General features: G+C 38.2%; 1 protein-coding gene and 1 pseudogene across 1 annotated transcript in view; both read right to left on the reverse strand.

Moving 5' to 3' along the window:
* ZNF879 (zinc finger protein 879) overlaps positions 1-713 on the reverse strand; it is a 57,321-nt gene extending 56,608 nt beyond the window's left edge. Inside the window, 1 exon segment of the mRNA XM_070045294.1 lies at positions 575-713. The gene's annotated coding sequence lies outside the window, so the exon portion shown is untranslated.
* Positions 612-12,350, reverse strand: LOC115846249 (transmembrane emp24 domain-containing protein 2 pseudogene; annotated as a pseudogene).
* Between the last annotated feature and the right edge of the window lie 3,973 nt (positions 12,351-16,323).

Raw genomic sequence — 16,323 nt, forward strand, 5'->3', positions numbered from 1 at the left:
AGTTATCAATGCTCCTTAAACCTAAAAGGAAACATTACCTATCCACCTTCCCTACTCCCACACCCCCAAAAATACAAGACTTAGAAGAAATAGCTTCGTTGGCTAGAAATGAATTTAAAATTTAGAGAAAAGGGAAGTAACTTTGCAAGCGTACAAAATTACTCTAAACAAAAAAGTAAACAGTTAAATCACTTAGGATTCACTCTAGAACAATGTCAAAAAACAAGGTTGGCAAAAACGGATAAACATAAAGTTTAAACTCTAGGGGGGAAAAAACCAACCAACGGAAAAAGGTGAAAACCGCCCCAGGGTTCACGAACCCTGAAAACAAGGCACAGCTTGCTGCAATCTCTTTTCGAGTGCCGTTCCTCCAGGAGCCTTGCCCCAGGCATAGGCCCAGCTGTCGGGCGGGGAGACCTCCCCGGGCAACGCCCCCTCCTCGGGCTGCGTTCACCTGCCAAGGCCGCCTGGGCTGGCACGCCCAGAGCTGGGGCTCGCGCCGCGGCTGGCCTTCTGTCCTGGCCCCGCCGTAGGAGGCGCACACCCCGGGCCCATTCTCACCGGCAGTCTGTACCTGGGCTCGCCAGGACGGCGACTCGAAGCTGCGGCCCTTACTGCAGGCAAGGGGAACACCTAGAGCAGGGATATTTGTTGTCGCCGCCGCCGCCAGGCCGCCGGACAAAAATGCGCGTGCGCAAAGGAGAACCGCAGAGCTTTTCCTTTCGAACTATACTTCCCAGACGTCTGCACTCTACGGCACTCTACGGGGTACGAGAAGGGCCAACAGTGGGAAGGCTAGAGTCTTGCTAGAAAAAGCAGTCTTGCTAGAAGGCAGAGGAAGTTGGAGCCTCTGCTGTAACCACATGTCCTCTCTCGCACCCTTTTTATTCATAATTATGATGACAATGATAGTAGGAGGGAAAGTGAATATGTAATAGAAAATGTGGACGACTAGACGTTTGCTGCTCCTTATTGGTTATTGAGAAAACTTAGAATCTAACAAATTTTTGAATTAAAAAAATTGTCTAAATTTTGTAGCCTATGATAAAAGATATATTTTTTAACTGACACACTGGGTAAAAACAAAAACATAGACCTAGTATTGCCCTTTTCATGACACTCATTACTTCTTTTAAAAGGGTTCCTTTAAATTGTAAAGCTTGTCTTCCAGTATTGACTGTACTTCCCTTCTTTACAACTGCATCCTCATTGTCTGGCACTGTACATACCAAATAATACGTATTCAATAAGTGTTGAATGAATGCTTTTTAAAATATCCACCATTACGGTTTACAAAAACAGACCTAAAATCAAAGGGTACCTTAAGGTAGAAAATAAAGAGATGAATTAAGATATACCCGGAAAAATAATATGAAAAAGAAATCTGGGATCACAATGTTACAAAGACAAGTATATTTCAAAGTAAAAATAGTTAAGTTGGACAAAATAAGTTTGTTATGTATCGATAAAAGATAACAATACACATTACTTACCATTAGGGAAATGCAAATCAAAACCACAATGAGCTATCACTTTACACCCATTAGGATAGCTGCTATCAAAACAAACAAAGACAAAAACAAAATAATACAGAAAAAAACAAGTGTGGGTGAGGACTTGTTGAAATTGAATCCTTGTGAATTGCTGGTGACAATGTAAAACGGTGCAGCTGCTGTGGAAAATAGTAGGGCGTGTCGACTTTAAAAAATGCACAACGTGCAAGTTGTGAGTCAAGTTTTATTTGGGGCGAAATGAGGACTATAGCCTGGGAGATAGCATTTCAGATAGCTCTGAGAAACTGCTCCAAAGAGGTATTGGGGGAGGTCGGTATATTTGTGATTTTGGTGAAGGGAGAGTACATGCAATCAAGCACATATTTTTTTGCAGAAGGTTTCTGCTAGTCACGAGGAGCAATCATCACCATGAAGGTGCTTAGTGCTTTTCTAGATATTAGGAGATGCAAGAATTGGACTCATAAAATTGTCTCCTGAAAATATCTGACTATCTGAAGACATGTTCTGCCAGTTTTTCCCAGAGCACAGAGTGCCTCATTTCTGCTCTCCACCCTGAATTCCTTTCAGGGGGTGTTGAAAGTCAGCAGCTGCAGCAGCACATCTACCTTGTAGAGGTAGATGGCAAGTGCCAATGGCAAGTGCCAATTTGTAGTTGACAGGCGGTTCCTCAAAAAATTAAAAATAGAATTACCATTTAATCCAGCAATTCCACTTCTAGGTATATTCCCCAAAGAATTGAAAGCAAGGACTCAAGCAGGTATTTGTACACTAATGTTCACGGCAACATTATTCACAGTAGTCAAAAGGTAGAAACAACTGAAGTGTCAATGAATGGATGAATGGATAAACAAAATGTGGTCTATCCGTACAAGGAAGTATTATTCAGCCATAAAATGAAGGAAAATCCAATACATGCTACAACATGGATGAATCTTGAAGACATGCAAAGTAAAATAAGGCAGACACAAAAGGACAAAAATTCTATGATTCCACCTATGTGAGGTATCTAGAAGAGTCAGATTCATAGAAGGAAAGTAGAATAGTGGTTACCAATGGTTGAAGGAAGAGTGAAATGAGGATTTATTGTTTAATGGGTGCAGAGTTTCAGTTTGGGATAATGAAAATTTTCTGGAAGTGACTAGTGGTGATGATTGCACAACAATGTAAATATGCTTAATGCTATTAAGCTATATACTTAAAAATGATTAAAATGGTAAATTTTATGTTATATGTATTTTACCACAATAAAATATAAAATAAAATAACAATTATGAACCATTACTGGCAAGACAGCATTGAGATTTACAAAGTAAAAACAAGGTGGCAGACTGAATACACATAATTACCTCCTTTTTTTCTCTTCATATTCTTTAAAATAATAAAAACACATGTATAATTTGAAAAGTAATAAAAACCATACAACTCTAGAAAAATACCACCAGAACACCAGAAATTGATAATCTTGGAAGGCATGCAGCAGATATGTGCCCTGAGAGACAAAGGCCATCTAACAGAGCCATATGTCTCCTTGCATGGCCCTGCAATAAACCTTTTTCTGCTCCAAACTCCGACTTTTCTGTTTGTTTGGCACATGAACTTGTGTTGGGTAACAAAAGTATTTACACAGATTATAGTTCCTAGAATAGCTCTGATGGAATTAATTACAAATATAATTCATTACAACATCAAAGAAAGTAAAATTTGTATGGATTACAAGGAAATGAAGTAAGTAAATTAATCAGTAAAACATTTGAGTCAAAATTAATGTTGAGGCATATTGTGAGGGTAATTAATCATGCAATTAAAACCCAAAATATTACAAAAGAGAGTGGCAAAGAGAATATGGTAGCAGGTTAGTGTTCTTGATTATTCAGGAGAATGACATAATTTCAGAAATAAGTTTTAAAAATCTTTAAATGTGTATGTTAAATATTCAATAGAACCCACTAAGCAAATCAATATATGAATATCTAACCAGCCACTGCATAATCTTTTCTTTTGTAGGTTCAAATCTTACTTATTTATTTATTTTTATAATTTTTATTGGAGTATAGTTGATTTACAATGTTGTGTTGTTTCAGGTGTACAACAAAGTGAATCAGCTATACACATACATATATCCACTCTTCTTTAGATTCTTTTCCCATATAGGTCATTACAGAGTATTGATTAGGGTTACCTGCACTATACAGTAGGTCTTTATTAGTTATCTATTTTATAAATAGTAGTGTGTATATGTCAATCCCAGTCTCCTAATTTATCCATCCTCCCCTTCCCCATGGGAACTATACGTTTTTGTTTCACTTTGTTTTTGTTTTTAAAAAGAATTGTTTATTTACTGGACCTGGGGCAGATTAGATACACAATCAATTTTAAATTTACATCTTTTAACTCAATTTTGAAGTGTTTTCACACACACGCACACAAATTTGCATGCAACAGTTGTCCTAAGGTAAAACACAGTCACCATAAACTGTTGCAAGTATTTTCACCCAAGGTTGAAAAATTGTTTATCCTGAACATGAAAAACTGTAACAGATTTAAATTAATTATATAAAACTTGTTACTTGTAGTTTTCCCCTTGCAAAGATCCAAAAAAAAAAATGTACAAGTAACTAATATACATCAGTCACAACATAATCCTGGATCATCCCCACACAAAAACTAGATGCTTCTTTAATTTTAACCCATCATCAGAGGCCAAGAGAAAGTCATTTTGTTTTATACGAAACAAAATTCACATATGCCAAAAATGAAAGACCCAAGAAAAACAAACACCCTAGTGCTGACAGTAATGCTCAGTACACTAATTAAACAGTGGCCAAAATGCCACTGATCAAAAATAAAATGGTGGCTGTATATCACTGCAAAGAAATCCAAGAGGCTTTTAACCCTTTGGCATCAGAAATCCAGATTTTTCCAATTATGTGAACGCATACCTCCTCCATGCTAAGAGTAGAGAAAGTGGATAGGCCATCATAGAAAGAAAAAGAACTACCGTTCACTGCAACACCCAGAGAATTGGCTTTAATAACAACTTCTTAAAAGGTTAGGCAGAAACCAAAAAATGGTTATTAGCTGCTTGTGTCAACAATTTTAAGTGGAGGTGATTGAGTTCTAAGGTTCAAAGTAAAACTTTAAAGGGGAAAAAGTTGTTGGTTTAAGTCTTATCTTTAAAGCAAAAACAAGATAGACAAAGTATAAAAGTACCAACCTGGTAGCATACTCTAGTCACAGAGCTCTGCCATTAGGCTGGATAGAAAATGTCAAGATTCAGATTGTTGTTTCTGATAAGGACTCAACAAAATGAATCTTTAATGACTTGAACTGCAGGATTAGGGATCCCAAGAATGCAGTCATTTTTAGTAAAGTACTATCAGTAAAGTACAATCCTGACCAGACTGCATTTTATTATAAAAACAAAGGAAAGAAGATATAATAAGGACTATGCACCTATATTCCACTTACAGTGCTTGAGTTCTGGAAGGACCTGTATAATGGAGGAAGAATTCAAATATGAAATCATGCCAATCACATGTCAAATTTCACTATGACTTTCCTAAAAAATGTTTCTCCCCAATATATATTAATCACAAAGAAACATAAGCTGTGAATGTACAGTTTAGAAAATAAAAACATAGAAACTAATGACATTATTACGACCAAGACGTTTGGTAAACAGTGAATTATGAGTTTGGGATCATTAGAAAAAGCCTTTATAAACAACCCTCTGGACTTCAAAAAAGTCTCTTCAGGAGTGGAAGGATGTGCTCTCAATCCCTCTTGTGAGAGCACCGGAATCACAACTGGCTGCTTGATAATCATCGACAGTGGGACACTGGAGCTCACCAGGGAAGATGCCCCACATCCAGAGACAGAGGAGAGACCGCAGTGTGATGGTGGGAGGGGTGCAATCACAGTAGGGTCGAGTCCCATAACTGCCGGGTGGGTGACTCACAGATTGCAGAACACTTGTACCACAGAAGTCCACGAAATAGAATGAAGTCTCTGAGCCCCACGTCAGGCTTCCCAACCTGGGGGTCCAGCAATGGGAGAAGGAATTCCTAGAGAATCAGACTTTGAAGGCTGCTGGGATTTGATTGCAGGACTTCGACAGGATTGGAGGAGGCAGGGACTCCATTCCTGGAGGGCACACACAGAGTCGTGTGTGCATCGGGACCCAGGAGGGGGAGCGGGGACACCAGGGGAGACTGAGTCAGGCCTGCCTGCTGGTGTTGGGGGGGTCTCCTGCAAAGACAGGGGGCAGGCGGCTGTGGCTCACCATGGAGACGGGGACACTGGCAGTGGGAGTTCTGGGAAGTGCAACATGGCGTGAGCCTTCAAAGAGACTGTCATTGGCCCCACAAAGGAGCCCGAATGGGCTCCAGTGTTGAGTTGCCTCAGGCCAAACAACCAACAGGGAGGGAACCCAGACCCACCCATCAGCAGTCAAGTGGATTAAAGTTTTACTGAGCTCTGCCCACCACCAGTCCCTTCCATCAGGAAACTTACACAAGCCTCTTAGATAGCCTCATCCACCAGAGGGCAGACAGTAGAATCAAGGAGAACTACAATCCTGCAGCCTGTGGAACAAAAACCACATTCACAGAAAGATAGACAAGATGAAAAGGCAGAGGGCTTTGTACCAGATGAAGGAACAAGATGAAACCCCAGAAAAACAATTAAATGAAGTGGAGATAGGCAACCTTCCAGAAAAAGAATTCAAAATAATGACAGTGAAGATGATCCAGGACATTGGAAAAAGAATGGAGGCAAAGATCAAGAAGCTGCAAGAAATGTTTACCAAAGACCTAGAAGAATTAAAGAACAAACAAACAGAGATGAACAATACAATGACTGAAATGAAAACTACACTAGAAGGAATCAATAGCAGAATAACTGAGGCAGAAGAATGGATAAGTGACCTGGAAGACAAAATGGTGGAATTCACTGCTGTGGAACAGAATAAAGAAAAAAGAAAGAAAAGAAATGAAGACCGCCTAAGAGACATCTGGGACAACATTAAATGCAACAACATTTGCATTATAGGGGTCCCAGAAGGAGAAGAGAGAGAGATGGGACCAGAGGAAATATTTGAAGAGAATATAGCTGAAAACTTCCCTAACATGGGAAAGCAAATAGCCACCCAAGTCCAGGAAATGCAGCGAGTCCCATAGAAGATAAACCCAAGGAGAAACACACTGAGACACAGAGTAATCAAATTGACAAAAAATAAGACAAAGAAAAATGATTGAAAGCAGCAAGGGAAAAATGACAAATAACATACAAGGGAACTCCCATAAGGTTAACAGCTGATTTCTCAGCAGAAATTCTACAAGCCAGAAGGGAGTGGCATGATATACTTAAAGTGATGAAAGGGAAGAACCTAAAACCAAGATTACTCTACCCAGAAAGGATCTCATTCAGGTTTGATGGAGAAATCAAAAGCTTTACAGACAAACAAAAGGTAAGAGAAATCAGCACCACCAAAGCAGCTCTACAACAAATGCTAAAGGAATTTCTCTAAGTGGGAAACACAAGAGAAGAAAAGGACCTACAAAAACAAACCCAAAACAATTAAGACAATGGTCATAGGAACATACATATCAATAATTACCTTAAATGTGAATGGATCAAATGCTCCAACCAAAAGACACAGGAGTGCTGAATGGATACAAAAACAAGACCCATATATATGCTGTCTACAAGAGACCCACTTCAGACCTAGGGACACATAGACTGTAAGTGAGGGGATAGAAAAAGATATTCCATGCAAATGGAAATCAAAAGAAAGCTGGAGTAGCAATACTCATATCAGATAAAATAGACTTTAAAATAAAGAATGTTACAAGAGACAAGGCAGGACACTACATAATGATCAAGGGATCAATCCAAGAAGAAGATATAACAATTATAAATATATATGCACCCAACATAGGAGCACCTCAATACATAAAGATACTACTAACAGCCGTAAAAGAGGAAATCGACAGTAACATAATAATAGTGGGGGACTTTAACACCTCACTGACACCAATGGACAGATCATCCAAAGTGAAAATAAATAAGGAAACACAAGCTTTAAATGACACAATAGACCAGATAGATTTAATTGATATTTATAGGACATTCCATCCAAAAACAGCAAATTACACTTTCTTCTCAAGTGTGCATGGAACATTCTCCAGGATAGATCACATCTTGGGTAACAAATCAAGTCTCAGTAAATTTATAAAATTTAAATCATATCAAGTATCTTTTCTGACCACAAAGCTATGAGATTAGAAATCAGTTACAGGGAACAAAACATAAAAAACAGCGCTTCCCTGGTGGCGCAGCAGTTGAGAGTCCGCCTGCCGATGCAGGGGACATGGGTTCCTGCCCCGGTCCGGGAAGATCCCACATGCCACAGAGCGGCTGGGCCCGTGAGCCATGGCCGCTGAGCATGCGTGTCCGGAACCTGTGCTCCGCAATGGGAGTAGGCCACAACAGTAAGAGGCCCGCGTACCGCAAGAAACAAAATCAACAACAACAACAAAAAAAACATAAAAAACACAAACAAATGGAGGCTAAACAATACGTTATCAAATAACCAAGAGATCACTGAAGAAATCAAAGAAGAAATAAAAAAATACATAGAGAGAAACGACAATGAAAACACGATGATCCAAAACCTACGGGATACAGCAAAAGCAGTTCTAAGAGGGAAGTTTGTAGCTATACAAGCCTACCTCAAGAAACAAGAAAAATCACAAATAAACAATCTAACCTTACACCTAAAGGAGGTAGAGAAAGAGGAACAAACAAAACCCAAACTTAGTAGAAGGAAAGAAATCATAAAGATCAGAGCAGAAATAAATGAAATAGAAACAAAGAAAACAATAGCAAAGATCAATAAAACTAAAAGCTGGTTCTTTGAAGAGATTAACAAAATTGATAAACCATTAGCCAAACTCACCATGAAAAAGAGGGAGAGGACTCAAATCAATAAAATTAAAAAAAAGGAGACGTTACAGCAGACACCACAGAAATACAAAGCATCCTAGGAGACTATTACAAGCAACTCTATGCCAATAGAATGGACAACCTGGAAGAAATGGATAAATTCTTAGAAATGTATAACCTTCCAAGATTGAACCAGGAAGAAATAGAAAATATAAACAGACCAATCACAAGTAATGAAATTGAAACTGTGATTAAATATCTTCCAACAGGGCTTCCCTGGTGGCATAGTGCTTGAGAGTCCGCCTGCCGATGCAGAGGACACGGGTTCATGCCCCGGTCCGGGAGGGTCCCCCATGCCATGGAGTGGCTAGGCCCGTGAGCCATGGTTGCTGAGCCTGTGCAACTGGAGCCTGTGCTCCGCAACGGGAGAGGCTCCAACAGTGAGAGGCCCGCGTACCGCAAAAAAAAAAAAAAAATCTTCCAACAAACAAAAGTCCAGGACCAGATGGCTTCACAGGTGAATTCTATCAAACATTTAGAGAAGAGCTAACACCCATCCTTCTCAAACTCTTCCAAAAAATTGCAGAGGAAGGAACACTCCCAAACTCATTCTATGAGGCTGCCATCACCCTGATACCAAAACCAGACAAAGATACTACCAAAAAAGAAAATTACAGACCCATATCACTGATGAATATAGATGCAAAAATCCTCAACAAAATACTAGCAAACAGAATCCAACAACACATTAAAGGATCATACACCATGGTCAAGTGGGATTTATGCCAGGGATGCAAGGATTCTTCAATACATGCAAATCAATCAGTGTGATACACCATATTAACAAATTGAAGAAGAAAAACCATATGATCATCTCAATAGATACAGGAAAAGCTTTTGACAAAATTCAACACCCATTCATGATAAAAACTCTCCAGAAAGTAGGCAGAGAGGGAGCCTACCTCAACATAATAAAGGCCATATACAACAAACCCACAGCAAACATCATTCTCAATGGTGAAAAACTGAAAGCATTTCCTCTAGGATCAGGAACAAGACAAGGATATCCACTCTCACCACTATTATTCAACATAGTTTTGGAAGTTCTAGCCATGGCAGTCAGAGAAGAAAAAGAAATCCAAATTGGAAAATAAGTAAAACTTTCACTGTTTGCAGATGACATGATACTATACATAAAGAATCCTAAAGATGCCACCAGAAAACTACTAGAGCTAATCAGTGAATTTGGTAAAGTTGCAGGATACAAAATTAATGCACAGAAATCCCAGTCATTCCTATACACTAATGATGAAAAATCTGAAAAAGAAATTAAGGAAACACTCCCATTTACCATTGCAACAAAAAGAATAAAATACCTAGGAGTAAACCCACCTAGGGAGACAAAAGACCTGTATGCAGAAAACTATAAGACACTGATGAAAAAAATTAAAGATGATACCAGCAGATGGAGAGATATACCATGTTCTTTGATTGGAAGAATCAATATTGTGAAAATGACTATATTACCCAAAGCAATCTACAGATTCAATGCAATCCCTATCAAATTACCAATGGCATTTTTTTTTTACAGAACTAGAACAAAAAATCTTAAAATTTGTATGGAGACAGAAAAGACCCCAAATAGCCAAAGCAGTCTTGAGGGAAAAAAACGGAGCTGGAGGAATCAGGCTCCCTGACTTCAGACTATCCTACAAAGCTACGGTAATTAAGACAATATGGTACTGGCACAAAAACAGAAACATAGATCAATGGAACAAGATAGAAAGCCCAGAGATAAACCCATGCACCTATGGTCAACTAATCTATGACAAAAGAGGCAAGGATATAAAATGGAGAAAAGACAGTCTCCTCAATAAGTGGTGCTGGTAAAACTGGACAGCTACATGTAAAAGAATGAAATTAGAACACTCCCTAACACCATATACAAAAATAAACTCAAAATGGATTATAGACCTAATTGTAAGACTGGACACTACAAAATTCTTACAGGAAAAGATAGGAAGAACACTCTTTGACATAAATCCCAGCAAGATCTTTTTTGATCCTCCTCCTAGAGTAAGTGAAATAAAAACAAAAATAAACAAATGGGACCAAATGAAACTTCAAAGCTTTTGCAGAGCAAAGGAAACCATAAACAAGACAAAAAGACAACCCTCAGAATGGGAGAAAATATTTGCAAATGAATCAATGGACAAAGCATTAACCTCCAAAATATATAAACAGCTCATGAAGCTCAATATTAAGAAAACAAACAACCCAATCCAAAAATGGGCAGAAGCCCAAAATAGACATTTCTCCAAAGAAGACATACAGATGGCCAAGAAGCACATGAAAAGCTGCTCAACATCACTAATTATTAGAGAAATGCAAATAAAACTACAATGAGGTATCATCTCACACCAGTTAGAATGGGCATCATCAGAAAATCTACAAACAACAAATGTTGGAGAGGGTGTGGAGAAAAGGGAACCCTCTTGCACTGTTGGTGGGAATTTAAATTGATACAGCCACTATGGAGAACAGTATGAAGGTTCCTTAAAAAGCTAAAAATAGAATTACCATATTTTTCAGCAATCCCACTACTGGGAATATACCCAGAGAAAACCATAATTTAAAAAGACACATGCACCCCAATGTTCATTGCAGCACTATTTACAAGTGCTAGGTCATGGAAGCAACCTAAATGCCCATCAACAGACGAATGGATAAAGAAGTTGTGGTACTTATATATAATGGAATATTACTCAGCCATAAAAAGGAACAAAATTGGGTCACTTGTTGAGAAGTGGTTGGATCTAAAGACTGTCATACAGAGTGAAATAAGTCAGAAAGAGAAAAACAAATATTGTATATTAACGCATGCATGTGGAACCTAGAAAAATGGTACAGATGAACTGGTTTGCAGGGCAGAAATTGAGACACAGATGTAGGGAACAAACGTATGGACACTAAGTGGGGAAATCCACGGTGGGGTGGGGTTGGTGGGGTGATGAATTGGACGATTGGGATTGACATGTATACACTGATGTGTATAAAATTGATGACTAATAAGAACCTGCTGTATAAAAAAAAATTAAATAAAATTCAAAAATTAAAAAAATATATTAGGACACACAAACTAGCAATACATAAAAATGGTAATAATATATGAACCATGTTGGGCTTTTCCAGAATACAGATAATTTTAACTCTAAAAATAATGTGATTCACCACATTAACAGATTAAAGAAGAAAATACACACAAACACACACACACACACACACACACACACACACACACACACACACACAATCTCTTCAGGTAGTAGATCTGTCCCAATGTCATGGTAACTAGAACAAGAGCTTCAAAGAAGGACCAAAGGACCACTCTGCTGTTTGTTCTGCCATTGGTTGCTCTGTGTATTCTCTCCCGAACTTCCATGTATTCCTGTTCATGCTTTACAGCTGTCATCGCCACTGTGAGCTCATTAATCGTTTCTTCTAGCTTGTTCTGGTGAGCTTCTGTTTCCATGTTTTGTCCTTTGGGCGCCTCCTCAATATCAATGGTGAACATCACTATTTTTGGAGTCATGGTGGACATCCTATTGCTGAAACAAAACTTACATGTTCCATCCATGTGAGCAGCAAATGTGTATTTCCCACTGGACTCCCAGTCTTCTTATAAATTCCTTTATTATCAGGCCCTGTAATCTCCATGTCAATGCCCAGGAAGATGCCCTCGGCCACCTCGAAGTTGAGGCCCATCTTGGTGCCCGAGGTGACCCGCTAGAAGAAGCACTCCTCTGCATGCACGTCAATGCTGACGAAGTAGTCCAAGGCCATGGCCAGGATGGCAGCCAGGAGCACCAGCAGCTCAGTGAGTGTCACCATGGTGGGGCTGGAGCCAAAACCAGGACCGGGACTGTGGCCTCCAGAGCCGCCATCGCTGCCACCACCACCTCAGCCCATAAGTTTGTTTTCTACATCTGTGACTCTATTTCTGTTTGTAAATAAGTTCATTTTGTACCTTTTTTTTTTTTTTAGATTCCACATATAGGCGATATCATATGATATTTGTCTTTCTCTGACTGACTTACTTCACTCAGTATGACAATCTCTAGGTCCATCCATGTTGCTGCAAATGGCATTATTTCATTCTTTTTTTTTTATGGCTTAGTAATATATCACATTTTCTTTATCCATTCATCTGTCAATGGATATTTAGGTTGCTTCCATGTCTTGGCTATTGTAAATACTACTGCAATGAACATTGGGGTGCACGTATCTTATTTTACATTTTTAAAATTAATTTTCATTGGAGTATAGTTGCTTTAGCATGTATCTTTTCAAAGTAGCATGTATACTTTTCAAAGTATATTCTCCAGATATATGCCCAGCAGTGGGATTGCTGAATCATATGGTAGCTCTATTTTTAGTTTTTTAAGGAACCTCCATACTGTTCTCCATAATGGTTGTACCAATTTACATTACAACCAACAACGTAGGAGGGTTCCCTTTTCTCCACACCCTCTTCAGCACTAACTGTTTGTAAATTTTTTGATGATGGCTATCCTCACCACTGTGAGGTGATACCTCTTTGTAGTTTTGATTTGCATTTCTCTAATAATTAGTGATGTTGAGCATCTTTTCATGTGTTTTTTGGCCATCTGTATGTCTTCTTTGGAGAAATGTCCATCTAGATCATCGCCCTTTTTTTTTTGGCGGTATGCAGGCCTCTCACTGTTGTAGCCTCTCCCCTTGCGGAGCACAGGCTCTGGACGCGCAGGCTCAGTGGCCATGGCTGATGGGCCCAGCCACTCCGCAGCATGTGGGATCTTCCTGGACTGGGGCACGAACCTGTGTCCCCTGCATCGGCAGGCAGACTCTCAACTACTGCGCCACCAGGGAAGCCCTGCCCATTTTTTGATTGGGTCATTTTTTTTAATATATTGAGCTGCATGAGGTGCTTTGTATATTTTGGAGATTAATCCCTTGTCTGTCACTTCATTAGCAAATGTTTTCTCCCATTCTATGGGTTGTCTTTTCTTTTTGTTTATGGGTTCCTTTGCTGTGCAAAAGCTTTTAAGTTTCATTAGGTCCCATTTGTTTATTTTTGTTTTTATTTTCCATACTGTAGGAGGTGGATCAAAAAAGATATTCCTGCAATTTATGTCAGAGAATGTTCTGCCTATGTTTTCCCCTAAGAGTTTTATAGTATCTGGCCTTACATTTAGGTCTTTAATACATTTTGAGTTTATTTTTGTGTATGGTGTTAGGGAGTGTTCTAATTTTATTCTTTTATATGTAGCTATTCAGTTTTCCTAGCACTATTTATTGAAGAGGCTGTCTTTTCTCCATTGTATATTCTTCCCTCCTTTGTCATAGATTAGTTGACCATAGGTACATGGGTTTATCTCTGGAGTTTCTATAGTGTTCCATTAATCAATATTTCTGTTTTTGTGTCAGTAACAAACTTTTTTGATTACTGTAGATTTGTAGTATAGTCTGAAGTCAGGGAGCCTGATTCCTTCAACTCCGTTTTTCTTTCTCAGGTTTGCATGTGTTATTCGGGGTCTTTTGTGTTTCCATACAAATTGTAAAATTTTTGTTCTAATTCTGTTGAAAAAGTCATTGGTAATTTATTAGAGATTGCATTGAATCTGTAGAGTGCTTTGGATAGGATAGTTATTTTGACAATATTGATTCTTCCCATCCAAGAACATGGTGTATCTCTCCATCTATTTGTGTCATCTTTCATTTCTTTTATCAGCATCTCAGCCTTCAGAGTACAGGTGTTTTGCCTCCTTAGGTAGGTTTATTCCTAGCTATTTTATTATTTTTGATGTGATGGTAAATGGGATTGTTTCCTTAATTTCTATTTCTGATATTTTGTTGTTAGTGTATAGAAATGCAGCAGATTTCTGTGTATTAATTTTGTATCCTGCAACAGTACCAAATTCATTGATGAGCTCTAGTAGTTTTCTGGTAGTGTCTGTAGGACTTTCTATGTAGAGCATCATGTCATCTGCAAACAGTGATAGTTTTACTTCTTCTTTTCCCGTTTGGACTCCTTTTATTTCTTTTTCTTTTCTGATTGCTGTGGCTAGAACCTCCAAAATTAAGTTGAATAAAGGTGGTGAGAGTGGACATCTTTGTCTTATTCCTGATCTTAGAGGAAATGCTTTCAGTTTTTCACCACTGAGAATGATGTGAGCTGTGAGTTTGTTGTATACGGCCTTTATTATGTTGAGGTATATTCCCTCTGTGCCAGCTCTCTGGATAGTTTTTATCATAAATGGGTTTTGAATTTTGTCAAAAGCTTTTTCTGAAGCTATTGAGATGATCATATGGTTTTTATTATTTTTTAATGTGGTGTATCTCATTGATTGATTTGCATATATTGAAGAATCCTTGCATTCCTGGGATAAATTCCACTTGATCGTGGTATATGATCCTTTTGATTTGTTGTTGGATTCAGGTTGTTTGTATTTTTTTTGAGGATTTTTGCATTTATGTTCATCAGTGATGTTGGCCTGTAATTTTCTTCTTTTGTGATATCTTTGTCTGGTTTGGGTATCTGGGATATGGTGGCCTCATAGAATGAGCTTGGTAGTGTTCCTTCCTCTGAAATTTTTTGGAGTATCAGAAGGATAGCTATTAACTCTTCTCTAAATGTTTGAGAGAATTCGCCTGTGAAGCAATCTGGTTCTGGACTTTTGTTTGTTGGAAGTTTTAAAATCACAGTTTTGATTTTAATACATGTGATTTGTCTGTTCATATTTTCGATTTCTTTTTAGTTCAGTCTTGGGAGATTGTACCTTTCTAAGAATTTGTCCATTTCTTCTAGGTTGTCCAGTTTATTGGTGTATAGTTGCTTGTAGTAGTCTCTTATAATCCTTGTATTTCTATGGTATCAGTTGTAACTTCTCCTTTTTCATTTCTAATTTTACTGAATTGAGCTCTCTCCCTTTATTTCCTTATGAGTCTAGCTAAAGGTTTATCAATTTTGTTTATCTTTTCAAAGAACCAGCTTGTAGTTTCATTGATCTTTTCTATTGTTTTCTTCATCTCTATTTCAACTATTTATGCTTTGATCTTTATGATTTCTTTCCTTCTACTAACTTTAGGTTTAGTTTGTTCTTCTTTCTCTAGTTACATTAGGTATAAGGTTAGGCTGTTTATTTGGGATTTTTCTTGTTTCCTGAGATAAGATTGTATTTCTATAAACGCCCATCTTAGAGCTGCTTTTGCTGTGCCCCATAGGTTTTGGATTGTCATGTTTTCATTTTCAATTGCCTCTAGGTATTTCCTCTTTGATTTCTTCAGTGATCCATTGATTGTTTAGTAGCATATTGTTTAGCCTCCACGTGCTTGTGTTTTTTATAGTTTTTTCTTATAATTTATTTGTCATCTCATATCATTGTGGTTGGAAAAGTTGCTTGATATGATTTCAGTTTTCTTAAATTTACTGAGGCTTGGTTTGTGGCCCAAGATGTGAACTATCCTGGAGAATATTCCATGTGCACTTGAGAAGAATGTGTATTCTGCTGCTTTCAGATGGAATGCTCTATAAATAGCAATTAAGTCCATCTGGTCTAATGTGTTATTTAAGGCTTGTGTTTCCTTACTGATTTTCTGTCTGGATGATCTGTCCATTGGTGTAAGTGGGGTGTTAAATTTCCCTGCTATTATTGTGTTGCTGTCCATTTCCCCGTTTATGGCTGTTAGCATTTGCCTTATATATTGAGTACTCCTATGTTGGGTGCATATATATTTACAATTGTTATATTTTCTTCTTGGATTGATCCCATGATCATTATGTAGTGTCCTTCCTTGTCTCTTGTAATAGTCTCTATTTTAAAGT

This window comes from Globicephala melas, chromosome 3 (genome assembly GCF_963455315.2).
Source record: "Globicephala melas chromosome 3, mGloMel1.2, whole genome shotgun sequence".
In the NCBI taxonomy this organism is placed as follows: domain Eukaryota; kingdom Metazoa; phylum Chordata; class Mammalia; order Artiodactyla; family Delphinidae; genus Globicephala; species Globicephala melas.